The following is a 22113-nucleotide window of genomic DNA, read 5'->3' as shown; positions in this document are numbered from 1 at the left end:
GGGCTGTGCCTGCCCTCTCACAATGCAGTCTCCAACCCCCTGGTGTGTGTCTGGGGCCTGGCCTGGGCAAAGCAGGATCTTGTAAACAACAGAGACTTTCCTTTGAAGTTTGCCTACTTCAAAGGCAGAAAGGGGTGTGAGTAGTGGACCCAAACCCCCAAACGTTAGACTTTTTCAAGATCACTTTTGGATTCAAGAGGAACCTCTGCCATGGAGAAAAGCTGCAGAGCTGAGGAGAAGTGCTACCCCTGCCTGTGACTGTGCTTTGTTGGGCTATACTGCAGTTGCTGCTTCTGCCTGTGAAAGGAGACAAAGACTGGACTTTGTGGTATATTCCTGCTTGTGAAGAATCTCCAAGGGCTTGACCTGAGCTTGCCTCCTGTTTTGAAGTCTCAGGGCCATCAAAGACCTCCTCTGCCAGCACCTGGACTCTCTGCTGAGACTCCTGCCCTGCCAAGTGGTGCCCTATTAAGTCCCTGGGCCCTTGAAAGGTGAAGTTGGCAGAACAAAAGCTGAAAATCCACGCACAGAATGCCATGGGGGAAATTTTTGACTCACCGTCTGCAACGCAGATGATAAACGGCGCACTACCGGCTTTGCAGCTGAAATCAACGCTCCACCTGCATTGTGACTTGGAGATCGATGCATCATGGCTGGAGAAACGACGTGCAACACCCGCTTGCGACTGCTGATAATGACGCAAACCCCAGGCATCGCAGTTTTCTGACACCGTGCAACCGGATTTTCCCCGCATCGTCCTTGGGTGTCAAAGTAATGACAACTGTGCGTGGAGCTGAGGTGCCCCTTCTGGAAATCGACCCATCACTTTCTTTCGAGGGAGAAAAATGATGCAACGCCGACCTGACCGGAACAGAAACAATGCACTGTCTCCCTTGCGAGGTAGGAATCAACACATCGCTGGCTTTTCTGACACCCGTGTGCCCTTATTGTGGGGGTTAACCAGGTGTGTTTCTCCTTTGCTCTTACTAGAGTGAGGGTCCTTGCTTGGACAGGGGGTAACCCATTTCTAACAGATACAACACCAGAACTAGACATAATCAATTTGTTTGTGATGGATAATTTGCTTTGGGCAAAGGTCCTACATCCTGTATTTGATTATTGTTATTTAAACGCTGTAGTGCCGTTGTCATGGGTTGGGAGTGTTATCAGAAGGGAGATATATCTGTCCCTGAAAATTATCAGCAAGTTGCCCTACTGGATGCTGTTGGTAAGTTTTTTCCTAAAAGTTTATCAGAGCACCTTAAGACATGGGCAGAGAGCAATTTGATTCTTCTGTTCGAACAGTCTGGCTTTAGGAAGGGTCATAATAACATAGATAACATCTCAGCGTTGCAGTTAATAAATGAAAAATGTGTAACGATTAGGGTTGTCATTGTCTATGCTTCGTTTATAGACTTTTCAACACACTTCGACAAGGTGGATTGCCTGATCTTGTTAAAGAAGCTATCCAACTTAGGCATCCCAGCTAATTTGTTACATTTGATTATAGTCTTGCATTCTTCCACATGGTATTGATGGGTGGCTACTGGGGTTTGTCAACTGAAATTCTAATGAAAGCAGGGGTGTCTATTGGCCCCGTTATTGTTTTTGTTGTGTATTTATGATCTGCCAACTGCCTTATCGAAAAGTTATGGTTTTGTGCCCAGTATTGGAGGGCGTTTGGTGATCTGTTTATTGTATGCAGACAACATTGTAGTCATTGATCTCACCCCGAAAGAGCTAAATAATCATCTTAATTGTTAAGTTGACCAGCATCATTGAAGATAAATGCCACAAAATCACAAGTAGTGTGTTTTTTAGGGACAAAAAAACATGTACAAAAATATTTTTTTTGTGTGTTTTGTAGGCTCCCAGAAGCTAGAGTGAGTAAAATCCTATTACTTTTTGGGCAAAATTATGACTAGCTCCCTCAGTGATTCTGAGAATATATAAAATACGTTGGGTAAGGCTTGATCGCAAGCATTGTTGTTAGGGGCATTTTACATATATGTTGACAGGTGTCACTTTGCTCACCTTCTTACAGTCTAGCAAGCGAAGATCCCAGCTACTTTGTTATATATGGTGTAATTTACAAATGTAGCAGTTTGGGGTTTTTGGACGGAACTGAAGGGCAAATTTTAAGACACCTGGTTTCCTTCAATACTCTGGCATTCACTGCAGCCTTAAGGGTGGAGTTTGGTATCACGAGTTCCTTTGTATAGGGCCTACCAGGAGTGATTCAAAGGGCCTTTGGTTTATTTCATATTGATGCATCTTTGTTAAGGCACCTTATTTACAGAGAGGTTTTTGTCAAACTGAGAGAAAAATCACAGTTATTTAAAAATGTTAAATATGCTTTAGAAATGCTGGAGTTGGATCTTGATACAATTTTTGTTTTATCCCAACCACAGCTGAAAATGTGCTTGAAGGGTGCTACATTGTGCAAATGTTAGTTAGATCTAAAGTTTTGTAGCCAAAAGATGACATTCAATGTTTTCATAAATTCTTCTATTTAAACCTTATTTAACTTGGAATTGTCCCCATGGGGTGAGGTAACCGTGTATTTTATTAAGATTGAATATACTGCTGTTAAATGGCCTAACTCATAAATGAGATGACTCTTCGAATGTTTGTGATTTGTGTCTAACTGATCTTCAAGATCTGATGTTCAAGATGTCTTATTTGTTTGTCCCACTTTGCTGCTACTGAGGAAAAAATGGTTGAGACCACTCTTTATGAAATTTATGGTTTGTTCAGCAAGAGAAGCCCTTGCCTTATGTTTAACCCACCCCTCTCCATAAATGAAATGTTTGGATTTTTAAATTTCTGAAGGCGTTTTTGAATTTATATTGATTGTTTTATGGAGTATGATTGTTAGTCTAATGATACACTTTAGTCACAATCAACTTTTACAGTGTGATAGACTCCATGGTGATGCATTTTAGATGTAATATATTGAACTTTTTTGTATATTGGCTATGAAGTCTTTGTTGTTTTGATATATTTTGTCTTGTTTCAATGTGGACCTCTTAGAAGTTCCAAATCACAAATAAACTTGAACTGGATGGCTTTGTGCTGCTGGATAAAAGCAGGAAAAGAAATAAATCATGTTAAAATGATGCTGCTTATCGTAATGAATCGTGCATATGAAGTTCTAATTGTGATGGCAACTGCTGCAGATTCTTATCCATGATGCTGCTCTAAAAGTTGCTTTTCTGTTAACAAAAACTGTAAGACCTTCAACTGTTTTAAACCATCTTTATATTCAAGTACAAAAGTAACTATTTACTGAGCGGAAGCTGAAAAGGCTGAAAAGGAAGAGCCTTCTTGTTACAATATAATGCCTCGTCCTTGAATCTAGCTGTATAAATGTTCTTTATATGGAGTCCTGTTCAAACATGCAGGGTCAGCAAACATTCTTTTTCGCAGGATAAACGAAGAGCTGCTGACTACCATTGAATGGAAAGCAACCTGGTCAAATAAAAGATACTCAATAACCTGTTTCAGGGACAGGAAACAATACTTAATGTGCATGACGCATATGCACATTTTAAAGGAACCCTTATCAATGTTTTTGCTTCTTTGATGCTATTGTCTTATTTAATTTGTTCCTGTTTTGAAATGTTTATTGCTGTATTTGCAACCAATGGATGACAGACACTGAAAATGCCATCAGTCTTCTTATTCCTGCTGGAGATTATTCTTTTTTTTATAAATAAGAGGCGAAGCAAATAATCTGACTATTTAAAGGGGGCTAATCTGTTGCTAAAAAAAACAACAAGGAATGGAAAAAGCCAATCGGTCTCACCTTTGACAATAATTGCTTGCTTGTATTAGAAAAAAGAAATGAAGAATCTCAAAGTAGGCACATTCAACACCTAACACATCTATCCACTAACGTAAAGGGGGTAGTAGGATTACAGTGGAGGCAATAAAGAACAGGGACATAGAAAGTAGCATACAGAATTATAGATGGATAACAGTGAATTACTTGGTTTTTCCCCATGGAGGTCTGAGTGACATCAAGTAGACAAAAAGAGCAAAGATTGAATTGTCTATGATGTCACTCAGAACCCTGAGTTGAAAAACATTCCCGTAATTCACTCTTTTACCTATCGATATTTTTATGTTATTGATGGCCCATTTTAACTGCTCTGCAGGGGCAGAAGAGTATTGATAGAGCAGTACATAACACAGCCTGTTCTCCCAGACTCAGATATGAAAAATAGGACCTGCCATCCTTGACCAACCTCCACCAATTTATCTACTTTCTTTCCCATTTCTGTAGCTGTGTTTTCTGGTTTCAGTCAAAGCAGGCGAGCAGTGCTGTGCTGACAGGCTCTCAGAAAGCCCTGTCAGCCTGACCTGGAATGCCTTTTGATGTAGCAACAGTGGGTAATAAGTTTTGTTATCAACTGTTGCTAAGTGATAGCAGTTAATTACCATATTTACAATCTGGTGCAAAGCATAGGAGCTTCCTAAGAAAGCTATGCATAAGAAAATCGACTTCATAATAAACAGCTGACTTTTACCTGGTGAGAATCCACTTCCAGGCTGAGCACTACACTTCTAGGGCCCATGTGGAGCTGCAACACAAAAGGCTGTTTCATCATATGTTCCTTCTCTGCCAACATGTTGCGGTACAGTAAACATTTGGATGGGACTGCAGGCAGCAGGTGTTCTGTCTCTTGTTTGTAGCCGACCAACTTAGGCCTGGGCAGTGGCATTGGACAGACAATAAAAAATGTTTTCCCCAGCCTCTGCCACTAAGCCGCCAAACACCAAGAATTGCCTTGATAGACCCTTTCTCTGGCTTTGTCGCCTCCTAGCATGCTCCACTAGAAACTCCAGAGGCAGTCATTGCCACCCATTTTTAAACTGCATAAAGCCTTTCAACACATCCAGCAAAAGCAGGGCAATCTCTCATCCTTAACAAGTTTTTCAGGACTTGAGGGTGCATGGTTGAAAACAAGCATTGGCAATGCCAATAAGTTTGGCTTTAAAGGAATGTTGTATGGTAATATGAAGCATTGGAAGTCAATAGCATGGGAATAGATATGTATTCATGTGGAAGCAAAGAACTGTCTAATAATATTTTTGTAAGTTAAAAGGTCAGGTGACTTTTCTATTGTCAATTCAGCCCTAAAAATCCATGTAGGTTAATGACTGACCTCCTCTCATCTGTGCTGCTACCATAGAAAAACAACATGAATTATCTAGTTAAAAATGACGCTTTAATAGCAGTACAACTTTGTGCGCGTGTCCCTGGATGTTCAAGACTAGGAAGCTGGATAAAATGATCACAGCTGCTCAAGGGCAAGCACTTTTTGTGAAAGCACATAACTTCTGCAACATCAAAACATTTAGGACCTGATTTAGATGTTGGCGGTAATGGTAGCACCATAGGTTTTTCAACTGTAAACCCACCGCTGCCGTGACTGTCCCCCGCCGTATTTAGATGTTGGCAGTCCTACAGATGAAAGACTGCATTCAAACCGCCAAGAAACTTTGGCCTAGTCGATGGTGGGAAAGGGAAAAGGGGATACCAGCAGGACCACACCAGCTTTCCCGCAGTGCAGATTTAGATGTGCCTTAATGTCAAGGAAAAAATGCCAGTCCGATCCCCATTCATTAGTTGGCAGATAGGGGGGAAATGGAGTGAAAACTCACCTTTTTACCACTCCCCCTTCATTTGCGAATGGTCACGACTGGACAACAACTGCCCTTGCTGCTGTCTTCGACCCACGAAGAAAACACAACCCTCCCTGTTGATAGACTACAAGATAAGGATGCTGAATTGCTACGCCACTTTATGTGGGCACTGAGTGGGAGATGGGGACCACTAGAGACATATACATGTCACAATCATTTTTTAATCACTGTGACATGCATATGCTGGGGACACAAGTGGGGCAGACGGGGAACACATGGGTACACAACATGTATCACACACATACACAGCTACCATTTTGATACCAGTATTCATTGACAAATGAATGCTGGCACTTCAATGACGGTACATTCACACCTGTCAACTGTCCCTATGTGTGCATCTGCCATGGGGCCTGTACCTGTCATGTTGTGTTGTGAGCTGTGTGTGTGAGTCAGTACATATATGTGTGTATGTGATGTGATTGACAGGGTCAAGTGGAGGTGTGTGTGTTTGTGTAGCTTAGTGTGCAGTTGTGTTGTTTGTTGGTACAGTGTCAGTGGTGTGTGTGTGTTGTGTCATGGATGTGTTTAAATGTGTGTTTTTGGCACATACAGGTTATGTTGTGTTGGACTGGCAATGAGTAAATGTGTGTATGTGTTGTTTTGTAGTGTGTTGTGTGGGGGTGCACTTATGGCTAAGGGACAGTGTGTGTCTCACTTACCTACCTCCCATCGCCACTGCCATTTTATGAAGTCTATTGAGTCTTGCAGCTATCTTGCACCATTAGCGAACTGCCCCCAGTACACTGCCTGCATGGCTGTAACATCTAAATACAGTGGGCCGAACACCGCTGCCTTGATGGTCTTCTTGGTCCCATCGCTAACGTGGCTTGGAAGAAACACCACTAAGATCTAAATCATGGCCTTGGTCCTGGCTCCCAATATGTGAGCGAGCCAAAGCCCTTTCTTGTGATGCTCGTATAATTGTCTGTTGACAACTGTGCTGTCAAGCCAGACAATAACCAGTAAAGTCCCGATGACTCCTGATGTCAGTGCATTTCTTGTGTACCAGCTTTGAGGAAAGCGTAGTGGCTATAAAATACTTTTTATTGTGCTCAAACATGAGTATTTCATTTGGTCACTTCTTTCTATTCTGGGACATGAAGTCTCATGGTTTATGTTTTTTTAATTTTGTGTATTAACATTTATAGTTTACACAGGATAAAAATAGAACAGTTTGTCAACAATGAGCAGTGGACACAAATTCATCAAAGTTCTTGGCATTTTATTAATGTTCTGAGCTGTATGAAGCACTTCCCGATAATCCCAAGCAACAAAAGGAATGGAATCAGCCGAACAATTCATGTATCCAATAATATATATATAAATCCCATATAACCTCCACAGAACTGATATGCAGGCCCCTGTGGGGGCCTTCACAATTCAGAAGACCCTCATCATATTCTCCAGGGGGGGCAGAATTTGCTGGGCTGTGTAATTTATTTGTAATAAATTAGAATGAATAAGTCAAAGTCATGTGTTTTGGAAATCCTTTTGAACTTATATCAGTGATTTGTTGAATTTGAGTGGTGTCAACTTCACTTCACAATCTGCCTCCTATTTCTCTTTGACTGCTAATTCAGTTTTATTATTACCTTTTTTAACAGCCTTTCGTTACAGTGAGATTTCTCCTTACTCATTGAATCACCATTCATTTTAGAAAGTCAAACCGCCAAAATACTGACATCCACAAAAGTCCGCCACACCAAAGGGCAGCGAGAAATTGGCGATGACCAAACCTCCACCGTCACGCCAACAGGAATACGCCCACACTATCACGACACACGAATCCACGCGGCGGTCTTTCAACCGCGGTATTCCATTGGCGGTACACACCGCCGCGCTCAAAATACACACACACTTACAAAATACAACCACATTGGACAATTCAAAATACACACACCTGAGACACATACACACACCACTCCCACACACCCATTACAATATAAAATACACACCCACAAACCTCCACTCCTAGAGATTCGTGAACACGCACCGAGAAAAGACATCCGAGCACCCAGACGCCCAATTCACTGTCACCCAGCAATATTTGCACGCACTTCACACAACACAACAATACACATCACCACACTTAGCACCACACAAACCACCCTACACATCACCCACACCACCCCATGGCACTGCAAAGACACCCCAGGTTCTCTGATGATGAACTCAGGGTCATGGTGGAGGAAATTGTACGAGTAGAGCCACAGCTGTTCGGGGCACAGGTGCAGCACACCACCATTGCCAGGAAGATGGAGCTATGGAGCAGAATAGTGGACAGGGTCAACGCTGTGGGACAGCACCCAAGAAATCGGGACGACATCAGGAAGAGGTGGAACGACCTACGGGGTAAGGTGCGTTCCATGGTATCTAGGCACAACATCGCGGTGCAGCGGACTGGCGGCGGACCCCCACCTCCTCCCCCAGAATTTACAACATGGGAGGAGCAAGGCCCTCATTCTGACCTTGGCGGGCGGCGGAGGCCGCCCGCCAAAGTCCCGCCGTCAGGTTACCGTTCCGCGGTCGAAAGACCGCGGCGGTAATTCTGACTTTCCCACTGGGCTGGCGGGCGGTCGCCTTCAGACCGCCAGCCAGCCCAGCGGGAAAGAGGCTTCCACGATGAAGCCGGCTCGGAATCGAGCCGGCGGAGTGGAAGCTGTGCGACGGGTGCAGTTGCACCCGTCGCGTATTTCACTGTCTGCGCAGCAGACAGTGAAATACATGTAGGGGCCCTCTTACGGGGGCCCCTGCAATGCCCATGCCAGTGGCATGGGCACTGCAGGGGCCCCCAGGGGCCCCGCGACCCCCCCTACCGCCATCCGGATCTCGGCGGTCCGACCGCCGGGATCTGGATGGCGGTAGGGGGGGTCGGAATCCCCGCGGCGGTGCAGCAAGCTGCGCCGCCGCGGAGGATTCAATGGGGCCGCGGTACACTGGCGGGACCCCGCCAGTGGTGCCGGTCCGACCGCGGCTTTACCGCCGCGGTCGGAATCCCCATTGGAGCACCGCCGGCCTGTCGGCGGTGCTCCCGCGGTCCTCCGCCCTGGCGGTCAAAGACCGCCAGGGTCAGAATGACCACCATAGTCTTGAACATCCTGCATCCTGAGGGCCTCGCAGGAGTAGGCGGAGGAATGGACTCTGGTAAGTCAAATCTTCACTACTTCTTCCCCCCACCCCACCTGCATGCCAACTCATACCCCCACCCTCACCCCCACCCCCATCACACCTACTCCTTGCAAATGTCTCACCATCACAACCCACCCATCCCAACACCTAGCCCTGCATGCGTCCACAAAGCATGGACACCCATCACCTAAGCATGCCCACTGCACATACACATACAACCCCCCCCAACCACCGTCACAACAGCCCCCACAAAGGAATGCCAGCACTGGGGTACACAGGCACCCACCCATTGCACGCTATGGCACACACAGAAGCAATAACCATACTTTTATACCCCTGCAGGACCCGAACGCCACGTCACCGCGCAGGAGGGTCCACAAATGTCCACTCCACCCCCAGAAGAGGCCCACAGTGAGGACAGCAGCTCTGTCTCCCTGGATCTAGATGACCAGCCCGGTCCATCGGGGACCTCGGGACAGTAGGTTCCCCTCACACAGCCACAGGCCACAGCAGACCTTCCCCCCTCTGGGAACACCAGCACAGCACCCACCCAGCGGGTCCATACCTCTGTCCCCAGGACACGTCAATCAGCGGTGTGTCCACCACTACAGGGAACCCAGGCTAACCCAACACCCCAACAACAACAGGGACCTGGGGGCAGTGGTAGTGGGCACACGGTCCAGGGGACAGAGGCCCAGGGAAACAGGGGAACTGGGAGGGCTGCTGTGCGACAGGGGGGGGACAGGCCCAGGGAACCCACTCTCCACGAGGCCCTCTCCTCCATCATGGGAGCATACCACCGCTCCCAGGAGACGATGGCTACGGTCCTGGCCAGGTTTCAGGAGATCCAGCTTCTGCAGGAGCAACAGTATATGGGGTTCAGGGAGGAACTAAGAAACATAAGTTCCGCCATGGGTACCATCGTAGTGGCCCTGAATGAGGTAGTCACCACATTGCGGGACACTGTGGCACCTCAAAGGGCCCCTGACACTAGCATGCACCAAGAACTGCCTACCACCTCCGCCGGCGCTAGTGGACAGGAGGCCCCGACACAAGACCAACAGGCCACCAGAACCCCACTCCCTGCAGAAGGAGAACCACCCCGCAAGCGGGCCCTCAGATCCAGGAAGAAGACAGAGTAAGATGTCAAGACCCCCGCCAGCAAAGGATACCGCCCTGATTGTCATCCCACTGTCCCACATTGTCACCCTGTCCAACCTTAAACTGCCCCTGCTCCACTTCCCACAGGCATTTGGACAATGCACCTGTGAAACTGATAGTCTGGACTCTGCCATGGACAATCCTCCACCATCACCCCTCACCGATTTGCAACCACCCATCCAATTTAGAGCACTTGCCCTGCCTAGCCCTGCATGTGTCCACAAAGCATGGACACCCATCACCTAAGCATGCCCACTGCACATACACATACAACCCCCCCCCAACCACCGTCACAACAGCCCCCACAAAGGAATGCCAGCACTGGGGTACACGGGCACCCACCCATTGCACGCTATGGCACACACAGAAGCAATAACCATACTTTTATACCCCTGCAGGACCCGAACGCCACGTCACCGCGCAGGAGTGTCCACAAATGTCCACTCCACCCCCAGAAGAGGCCCACAGTGAGGACAACACTTATTGCACAAAACAATCTGGAGTCTGGCTGTGATCTAGAACAAATGTATTAGACATGACCGTGCCAAAATGTTCATTCACATTGGGATGTCAACAAACCGCTGTCACACAGCTGTAGTCCATGTGGAAACAAAGCAGATGTCACGCAGTGGGGCCCACATCTCTGAAAACGGAAGGGAAAGTCACAACACAGTTACCATACACTGGTGGAAAAAGTCAGACAGTAGAGAGGTAGGAGTCTTTAAGTAAATGTAATATGCCGGTGTGTACTCTTACCTGTGTGTCACTGAAAATACTGCTGTATTACTGTGTTCCTGTTCTCTATGTCGTCCTCTTCGGCTTCCTCGTCTTCACTCTCCACAGGCTCCACAGCTGCTACAACACCACCATCTGGACCATCCTCCTGCAGAAAAGGCACCTGGCGGCGCAAAGCCAGGTTGTGAAGCATACAGCAGGCCATGATGATCTGGCACACCTTCTTTGGTGAGTACATTAGGGATCCACCTGTCATATGGAGGCACCTGAACCTGGCCTTCAGGAGGCCAAAGGTTTGCTCGATCACCCTCCTAGTCCGCCCCTGGGCCTCATTGTACCGTTCCTCTGCCCTTGTCCTGGGATTCCTCACTGGGGTCAGTAGCCATGACAGGTTGGGGTAACCAGAGTCCCCTAATAGCCACACCCGGTGCCTCTGGAGTTGACCCATCACATACGGGATGCTGCTATTCTGCAGGATGTACGCGTCATGCACTGACCCAGGGAACTTGGCATTAACATGGGAGATGTACTGGTCAGCCAAACACACCATCTGTACATTCATGGAATGATAACTCTTCCGGTTCCTGTACACCTGTTCACTCCTGCTGGGGGGGACCAAAGCAACATGTGTCCCATCAATGGCACCTATGATGTTGGGGATATGTCCAAAGGCATAGAAATCACCCTTCACTGTAGGCAAATCCCCCACCACAGGGAAAACGATGTAGCTCCGCATTTGTTTGAGCAGGGCAGACAACACTCTGGAAAACACCTTGGAAAACATAGGCTGGGACATCCCTGATGATATGGCCACTGTTGTTTGAAATGACCCACTTGCTAAGAAATGGAGTACTGACAGCACCTGCACTAGAGGGGGGATCCCTGTGGGTTGGCGGAGGTCTGGCTCCAGCTGGGCACACAGTTCCTGTATAGTGGCTCGGTCAAGCCTGTGTGTCAGTATGACATGTCATTCCTCCATTGTCGACAGGTCCACCAGCGGTCTGTACACGGGAAGATTCCTCCATCTCCTCGCATGTCCCAGCGGACGGTGCCTATGAAGGACAAAACGAGCACAGAGTCAAGCAACCCACACGTACGTAACCACAGCTTGCACATAACACGATTCCCAATGCATTGAATGGCTTGTATGAGTGTTGGTGCAAGGCCTAGGTATGTGTGATGCAGTTGGTAATTAGGCCATGTGTGCCCTTGAAATGGCGGCTGCCTGACCTGTGAAGTGCGACAGTGGGATGTGAGGTCAATGCGCTGGCGTGGCACACCGCGGCATTGGTTAACATTGAACCCTATGGGTTTCAGGAGCCAATGACGATGTGCACCGCTGCGGGCATGACCGCCATTTTCTATCTGCTTAATCACTCAATACTTGATCTTCGACAGGAGAGGACCTACACTGCAAGTGCTGCTGTGACCTCGGTCTGGAAGAGACAATGGCTCATGCGACTGGGGAAAGGGCCCCTGCCTTCCCTGCAGAGGAGTTGGAGAAACTTGTGGACGGGGTCCTCCCCCAGTATGCGCTACTCTACGATCCTCCAGACCAACAGGTAAGTACACTGGGACATGCTTAGTGGGCAATGCCTGGGTTGAGTGGGGTGGATGAAAGATGGTGGGGAGGGGAGCGATTGAGGCATGCATCAAACGACAGATGAGAGCATGTGCCACATGGCAAGGGTGGGGATGGGGGGCCACTCACATCGAGCATGCAGAAGGTGATGACAATTTTTCTCTCCCTGTACATGTCACATAGGTCAGCGCCCACCAGAAAGTCGCGATTTGGCGTGCCATCACCAAGGACGTCCGGACCCTGGGGGTCCACAACAGACGGGGCACCCACTGCCGGAAGAGGTGGGAGGACATCCGACGCTGGAGCAGGAAGACGGCGGAGGCTCAGCTGGGGATGGCCTCCCAACGTAGGAGGGGTGCCAGTCATCATTTGACCCCCTTGATGTCCCGGATCCTGGCAGTGGCCTACCCCGATTTGGATGGGCGCGTGAGGACATCACAGCAGACACAAGAGGGTGAGTACAAATACATTCTGCTGACTTTGCGCGCAGTGGAGGTGACTGGGTGGGGGAGGAGGGCTGTGGGTATCCCTAGGCCAGGGCGATTTCTGTAGGCTAGGCCCCTCCGTAAGGCATGGCCCTGTGCCCCCACCCCCCACCTCTGTAGGGTGCCAAGTACAGGTATCCATGGCCCTGTGTCATCTATGTGTGCAGTTGTCGTCAATAGGCTTGTAGGCCATGTCCCACGGATTGCGTAGTGGACCCCAAGTGCGCGGCGTAGTGCAGGGGGCTTCTGTGTTTGCCTTGTCCGCCATGGTAGCGGTAATCCATGCACTCAACATGTCTTTATTTCTCCCCCCCCCTTTTTGGTGGTCTTCCTGTTCATGTGTGCATTAGCATCATCAGGCGGAGGAGAAGTGGCATCGGAGCACGAGGGAGCTGCATCCCACATGGCCCTTGAGGGCCATGCAACGGAGTCCGAATACACCAGTGGGACGAAGGGCGAGGGGAGCTCCACAGCGGGGACTCGTGCTGATGTCAGTGACAGCGACTCGTCTTCTGAAGGGAGCTCCCTTGTGGTGGCGGAAACATCCGTGCCCCCCGCAACAACAGGTACAGCCGCCACCCAGCGCACCAGCACCGCCCTCCCAGCAGCCCCTCAGCGTTTGCCCAGTGCCCGCTCACCCAGGAAGGTGGGCATCTCCTTCGCCCCAGGCACCTCAGGCCCTGCCCCTGTCACCCCTGCTGCCCTCAGTGAGGAGGTCATTGACCTCCTGAGGACCATCATTGTTGGGCAGTCTACCCTTTTGAATGCCATCCAGGGTGTACAAAGGGAGGTGCACCAGAGTAATGCATACCTGGAGGGCATTCATTCGGGTCAGGCTGCCCATCAGCGATCGTTCAACGTTCTGGCCTCAGCACTGACGGCAGCAATTGTCCCTGTCTCTAGCCTCCCCCCTCCAACTTCCTCCACCCAGACCCAATCCCCTGTACCTCTGCCTATCCCAGACACACCATCAGACCAGCCTGCACACACCTCAACACCCAAGGGAAGCTCATCCAGACATAAGCACCACACATCACACAAGCATTCACACAAGCAACATCCACATGCAGACATACCAACAGCCACTGCCTCCACTGTGTCCCCCTCCTCCTCGTCTCCCTCCTCCCTCCTTGTCACGTCTCCACTCACACTTGCATGCACAACATCTTCAGCCACTACGTCCATCACCAGCCCACCCACCAGAACACTCCGCACACGTGCAGTCACCATCCCCACTACCATTTACACGTCCCCTGTGTCCTCTCCCAGTGTTTCTGTCACCCCCTCTTCCAAACTACACAAACGCAGGCAGCCACCCACCCAACAGCCATCCACCTCACGACAGCCTCCAGCCCAAGCACCTGCACCCAAAGACACCAGACTTCACACTCCTACAACCACATCCTCTTCCTCCACTCCCATACCCACTACACCTACCCGTCCCTCTCTTTCCAAATTTCTTTTCTTTTCCAAACTTGACCTCTTTCCTACAACTCCCCCACCCCGTCCATCTCATAAGACTCCAATCAGCACCTCAGCCACCACAAAACCGGGACCTGTAAAGACTGTTGTCCATGGACTGTGGAGTCCCCCACCCTCAAGGGCATCCAGTTCAGCTAGGAGCCAAGGCACGGCCAGCCCACCCCCGGAAAAGCATCCGAAGATTGCCAGTGCCCGGCGCGAGAGACCAAAGACCCCAGGGACCAAAATCCCTACATTGGCTCCGGCAGGAAGTCGGGTGCCACCTGGCACACCGCCAAAGGTGGGAAAGGGCCACAAGCGTACAGGGAATGGTGGGAAGGGCAGCACGCCCGACAAGTCCGGCAGCAGGCCAGCTGGCCAGGAGGGCCCCACCAGCCCCATCCCAGGTGTGCAGGAGGACACCCACAGGCCCGGTACTGCAGCCCAGGAGGGCCCCGCAAGCCACGTCCCAGGTGGGAAGGAGGACACCCACAGGCCGGGTACTGCAGCCCTCACCAGACAGATGGGCAGGAAGGCCCCGCCAGCCACATGTCAGGTGGCGAGTGACATCCATGCCTGGGCCGGATCCGCTGACCAGGACACTCATCTCAAGCACCGCTCCGCTGGGCACCGCTGTCTCAAGCACCGCTGAACAGGGCACCGCCGTCTCAAGCACCGCTGAACAGGGCACCGCCGTCTCAAGCACCGCTGAACAGGGCCCTTCATCTCAAGCACTGCTCCGCTGGGCACCGTCGTCTCAAGCACCGCTGAACTGGGCCCTTCATCTCAAGCACCGCTGAACTGGGCCCTTCATTTCAAGCACCGCTGAACAGGGCCCTTCATCTCAAGCACCGCTGAACAGGGCACCGCCGTCTCAAGCACCGCTGAAGTGGGCCCTTCATCTCAAGCACCGCTGAACAGGGCCCTTCATCTCAAGCACCGCTGAACAGGGCACCGCCGTCTCAAGCACGGCTGAACTGGGCCCTTCATCTCAAGCACCGCTGAACAGGGCCCTTCATCTCAAGCACCGCTGAACAGGGCACCGCCGTCTCAAGCACCGCTGAACAGGGCCCTTCATCTCAAGCACTGCTCCGCTGGGCACCGCCGTCTCAAGCACCGCTGAACTGGGCCCTTCATCTCAAGCACCGCTGAACAGGGCCCTTCATCTCAAGCACCGCTGAACAGGGCACCGCCGTCTTAAGCACCGCTGAACAGGGCACCGCCGTCTCAAGCACCGCTGAACAGGGCCCTTCATCTCAAGCACTGCTCCGCTGGGCACCGCCGTCTCAAGAACCGCTGAACAGGGCACCGCCGTCTCAAGCACCGCTGAACTGGGCCCTTCATCTCAAGCACCGCTGAACAGGGCCCTTCATCTCAAGCACCGCTGAACAGGGCACCGCTGTCTCAAGCACCGCTGAACTGGGCCCTTCATCTCAAGCACCGCTGAACAGGGCCCTTCATTTCAAGCACCGTTGAACAGGGCACCGCTGTCTCAAGCACCGCTGAACAGGGCACCGCCGTCTCAAGCACCGCTGAACAGGGCACCGCTGTCTCAAGCACCGCTGAACAGGGCCCTTCATTTCAAGCACTGCTCCGCTGGGCACCGCCGTCTCAAGAACCGCTGAACCGGGCACCGCCGTCTCAAGCACCGCTGAACTGGGCCCTTCATCTCAAGCACCGCTGAACAGAGCCCTTCATCTTAAGCACCGCTGAACAGGGCACCGCCGTCTCAAGCTCCGCTGAACAGAGCACCGCCGTCTCAAGCACCGCTGAACAGGGCACCGCCGTCTCAAGCACCGCTGAACAGGGCCCTTCATCTCAAGCACTGCTCCGCTGGGCACCGCCGTCTCAAGCACTGCTGAACTGGGCCCTTCATCTCAAGCACTGCTCCGCTGGGCACCGCCGTCTCAAGCACCGCTGAACAGGGCCCTTCATCTCAAGCACTGCTCCGCTGGGCACCGCCGTCTCAAGCACCACTGAACTGGGCCCTTCATCTCAAGCACTGCTCCGCTGGGCACCGCTGTCTCAAGCACCGCTGAGCAGGGCCCTTCATCTCAAGCACCGCTGAACAGGGCACCGCCGTCTCAAGCACCGCTGAACAGGGCCCTTCATCTCAAGAACCGCTGGCCCATTGGCGGAAGGGGCAGGCACTAGTCCCCCTCCAGTACCAGTGGAGACTGTTATCCACTTGAGAGACTGTGGCTTTGCACTCCCCAGGATGGCCCAGTGGGCAGCCACCCACTGTAGAGACCTGAGAGACTGTGGCTTTGCACTCCCCAGGATGGCCCAGTGGGCAAGCCACCCACTGTAGAGACTTGAGAGACTGTGGCTTTGCACTCCCCAGGATGGCACAGTGGGCAAGCCACCCACTGTAGAGACTTGAGAGACTGTGGCTTTGCACTCCCCAGGAAGGCACAGTGGGCAACCCACCCACTGTAGAGACTTGTGAGACTGTGGCTTTGCACTCCCCAGGATGGCACAGTGGCCATGGAGGCCCCTCGTGGATCTGGCGTCGTGGACTCACCTGCTGAGGTGCCCCCCCTTCCCTTCCCCCTGAGGTGCCTGTAGTTTTCCTATCTGATGCCCCTTTAGTGTTCTCTCCGTTGGAGGCAGGTATCCTGTGTGGGCTTTGCCATGTGTTTTGGCCCAGTGGCCCACAAACAATGGCTGATAGACATATCGGACTGGACAATTTATGTATGTAAAGTTATAGATGTGTGATATATTTTATACTCAGTCTTACAATATAATTCTATATTTATAATCATTTCCTTTTGCCTTTGCATTCTTCCGGGGGGTTTGGGTGGGTAACTGTGATATGTTGCTATGCACTGATGTGTGTGTTGTAGTGGGTGAGGGTGGGGGTGGGGGTGTCGCGTATGTGTGTCCCCGTAATATTTTCTCCTCCCCCCTCCCCTGTGTCGTAGGTGCAGTACTCACCGTTGTCTTCTGCGTCGGCGTTCGTGCTCCTGGTAGAGGAGCAGGAAGACAATGGCTGGTAGGATGTGGAGTTCGGGTTCCATGCTGTCCAGATTCCTCGTGGGGTGTATGGAGGTGAGCTTTTTCCATTTGAAATGTCTGTTTCCGCCGTGTTTTTATCGCCGGGGCTACCGCCCCGGAAAAGGTGGCGGATTGGTGGGTTGTGATAGGGTGGGCGGTACATTGTCTCCCGCCTGTCTGTTGGCGGTGACCGCGGCACTGTTTGTTTGTCCCGCGGTGGCGGGCGGTGTGTTAAAGTGGCGGTCTCTGTTGGCGGTTTCCGCCAGGGGCGGAATTGCATTTTTTTTACCGCCAGCCTGTTGGCGGTTTGGCCGCCGCTTTAACACCGACCGCCAGGGTTGGAATGACCCCCTATGTGTCACTTGTAGCCTTACACAACCAATTGTATTGTAAGAACTCCACGTTAGTAGCTTAATATGTTAAATGTGCAGCAGCAATTCTAATGCATGTGTTTCCTACATAATGAGTCCCCACAGAAGTCACAGTTATCTTGTCTGACATTGTTCCAATGGGATCTATCTTCTACATTATTTCCTCTAATTTCTGCTGTAGTTTCGCAGCTATCTCTTTCAGATTTGCAACATGGTCCACCATCCTACATAAAATCTTGCCTTTGATGATTCTGCTGCAGTTAACACACTTGAATCTGCATGCTGACCACTTCTTGCATATGCTCCTGCAAAGGCATCTGCAGGCAATTCTTAGGAGTGAAGGTTCACAGTGCGTGGGCAACCTGAAATTAACAGACCATGGCTCTCTAATTCTGCTTTCAATTGGAGTTCAGTATTCAACCACAATGCTTTATGTAATTTATGTTAAAGTGTATTTTTCTGTGTGTCCAATCCTATTATTTGTGGACTGATGTTACTTGTTTTTGACTCTGGGACACTGCTAACTAGACCCCAGGACATGTTCCCTGAACACTAGAACACACTGAATTGGCTAAAAACAAATTTGCTTATTTAGCTTTCCTATCAGTCTATAGTATATGGTGTACATAGTCCAACCATGATATGGGAAGTTAAGTGTCACCTGTGGTCTATAGCATTATTGTGCCATCTGATAGTGTGAGAAGGCAAACCTGACTACAGGTCTGTCACTGCTGTCTGGCAGCTGCAATTTAACCCTGCTTTTCAAACTATCAAAATAAACCCTTTTGCAAAGGGGAAAACCTTCCCTTTTAATATTGATAGGCTATGTAGTTCTTGTAGCCCACAATGCATGGTGCTTTGTATTTAAAAGTAGTACATGAAGAAATGTAAAGTAAACTCGTCCTTACAGTGACTAGCACCTAAAAGGTATTTCCACTGTAGAAAGGCAGGTTGACCTATATTGAAACCCTGGGAAGCAATATTACATGCCCATTATACTATATCAGAAAAGGGACCATCTAGAAACATAATTCAAGGACTGTTTTCAATATTTATTAAAATTTCAATTCAATAGTGAAGTCGATTTTCTAATGACTAATAGGAAAAGGGGACAATTAGAAACTTAACTCTACCCTGCCTAAATCCCCAGAGGATAATTTGCATTAGCCTCCGGCTGCAGCCGTTTATGTGTTCAAGTCCTGCTGAGGTGTGGAAACTACTCCCAGAACAGGACCAAAGGGCTTGGTGTGGGAAGGTGTTTTTTTCTTCTGGCAAGATGAACATTTGTGTTGTGCCCATGAATTTAATTTCAAAGGGGCCTCCCCTGTCACAGTCCGATATCAGGTGACTTCTGGACAGGCCCCTATTTTGCTCCACCAGTTAGACAGGTACCAATCCCAGTTGAAGAGTATATGCCTCCAGAACTGGTTTGGAGTAACCACAGAGAAGGGTCTTCTCATTACCCTGGCCAAACCTCTAGGTAGGCACACAAGCTCTGTGCAAAATAAGAAGGGGATCACTATCTTGGATTGAGTGTGTGAGGGGCACTGTGGTATTTTTACAGTAGGGCATAAAGGAACTGCTGCAAAAGAGGTAGTATTATCCCTGGAAACTTTCACTATTTTGGTAAGGATGGGGCAAGGAAGCACAAGCATCACAAGCTAGTGCCATTCATAAATGTTGCATCCCCTGGAACCCAACTCAGAACTCTACTGGATATGTGGAAGAACAGAAGAATGACTACACCTGCGTTTTGAGACCTGTTAGGACACCTGAAGGTCTGAACCTGCTCGTACCTACTACGAAGAAGTTGACTCCAAGATCAGTTGGCTAACCTCCTGTGTAGGTTGCAGAACCACAACAAGCTTCAGTAGGCCTTTTCCTGAAGATCTCAGCTGGCCAGAACCAATGGACTTGTCCTGGACCTTGCAGGTGGCCTATGGTGTGGTGGAGTGAGTCTTTACCCTCAAATGATGTTCCTGAGGTTCTGGGTCCCTTAGCTGTGTCAACCTGGACTTCTCCTAACATCCCTTAAAACATGGGGATTGGAATATACAGTATTTGGACTTCAAGACCTCTGGAGGACTGGGACAAACGTGCCAAGCTAATCTGCCCCAGGTGTGTTTCCATTTGGGCTAAAGAAACAGGTTTCCTCTTCTTGGACCTTCTCCACAGCAGCAAATCCATTTCAGTGTGACTTAATTGAGAAGATATTCAGCCTTTTAGAGCCCTCTTTGGATACAGCCTACAGCCTTTCCCTGCGACTGGATTCTGAGCTCTGAAAATGCAAATAAAGTGGATGGAGACGTCAAAAATATCCATTAAGAGGACTTCACAGGACACAGCATTTGAATTTCCCACTCTCAGCTTTTCCCACCAAAACCAACAGCTTCACCAGGACCCCCTGCAACACCTATTTGATTCTGTGGAGCCCTCTACAGATACAGCCTGCTGCCCTGCTGAAATATTTTGACTTCCAGAAAAAGGCTAAAGGCCTGATTTAGAACTTGGATGACAGGTTACTTCATCAGATGTCCTGTCCGCCAAAATCGAAATCCCATTGAGTATAATGGGATTTAGATTTCAGCGGATCGAACATATGTCACCATTGTGATGGAGTAACCTGTCCACCAAAATCTAAATTAGACCCTAAGTCACAATTTAAAATCTTTGAATGGGTCAAACCTGGTTGGTGTATTCAATCTACGTTCCATGACAGTCAGCCGGAAATCGCTCCTAAATAAAAAAATCTACAATGACCATTGACTATCATTGACACTTTGAATGTTTCTGCCCTATTTTTACTTAAAGTTTAAAAAATTTTATGTATGGCTTCTTTTAGTGGGTTTTTGTCATTTTCCTTATTAAATTATTCTGTATTTTTATATGGTGGAGTGAGATTTTAATGTGTTGTGATTTTGACTTTTTAACTGTTTTGGTACTTCTAAAGGCTTAACACATTTCCTTAAATTAAGCCAGGTTACTCTTTGTCATAGTACCAGAGGTTGAGCTGGGTTTTGAATTATTGAAACCTTTACCTGGACCTAACAATAGAGTTGCCTGAACTACCATCCACCCCAATTAATTTTCCACTTTCTCGCATATTTATATCCATGGTTTCCTAATGACGGAACATTGATTTGTGAATGCTCACACTGATCCAGCAAATAGTTTGAAAGCAGGCTCACAATGGTATTTTCCCCTTTATGGACCTTATTAAAAAGAACAATAGGCGATAAGCTGTTCCTCTGTGATCAAATGGTGTAATTTCTCCCAAATCAGTAAATTACTAATAGAGGCGGCCACACTATGATCTTTTGCCTGCAGAAGAAGAAAAGAAACCAGTGGTCGGACTCCTGACAGTGGGCAATGGCCTTTAAACCAAAGGGGAATTTTTGCTGAAGATTTTATCTAGCATATATCGTTTACCATGAATCAAATCTTGGGAATCTGTAGCACAATACATTTTAATCAATACTTGAATTAACCCTTAAGTTAAAGGGTCACACACATCAACATCCCTGGTACAGAATGGGCTAATGGTGCACTTATGCTAGGATTGTTTCTACAGTAAAGAAGTCTCAGCGAAATATACACTATAAGCATTTATAGTACTTTATGTAACATTAGTCAAAATGCATACTATAAAATGGTATCGAAAATTAATTACGCTTTATTTAGCGGTATACATCCTTCAGATCTTTGCAATTAGGCTCCACATTAGTGGATTGAATTATTGTTCATTAAAAACACATTCAAGCCCTCGGCCTTCCTGTGAATAATCAAACTACATTAAATCAAAAGTTAATCGATGAACTTTAAAACCATACCCTTTGACTCACACATGATACGCATTTAGCTTGAAGGAATATACATTAACATTTCATTGATAATTTAAAGTTGGGTGGGGGCTATGGTAGTAAATTAAATCAGGGAAACGTTTATTTTCTCTGGTCCTTTAAACCTTTCGAGTCATATAGCCCATAGTTTAATTTGGCAATCCATTGTCTTTGTAGCTGTAATCCCCTAATGTTCACTAAGAATTTAATTATTTACCCTACACTAAAGTGCGCACTTATCCTTCATTATAGGTTGTTCTTATTTCATTTTACAACCTGGCTTTTCATTTCCCTGCTAATTACGTTCTCTGCCTTGACATACAGGAGGTATTGCTTTACACAGTCTCCTATCTCTCAGTTGCAGACTCGTCTAGCTGTTGATCACGCTGTGCTATGCTAATTTGTACTTGTTAATTAGGAGCAGCCTTATCAGTAAATATGTGAACAATTCTGAAATATTTCTAAAGTGTAATATTTGTGTCTTGTTCGCCAACAAATCATTTGAATAGCCTATTAGCCTATTAAACAGACCATCCATCTTCAGAAGAGTCAGAACAGTGGCATATAGGCACATTTTTAGCACCTCGTTGGCTGGGGTTGTGACCGGAGCCGACACAGCTCCCAGGGCTCCGGAA

This window comes from Pleurodeles waltl, chromosome 1_1 (assembly GCF_031143425.1).
Source record: "Pleurodeles waltl isolate 20211129_DDA chromosome 1_1, aPleWal1.hap1.20221129, whole genome shotgun sequence".
NCBI classification, from domain to species: Eukaryota; Metazoa; Chordata; class Amphibia; order Caudata; family Salamandridae; genus Pleurodeles; species Pleurodeles waltl.
Note: the sequence above shows the minus strand (reverse complement) of the source record.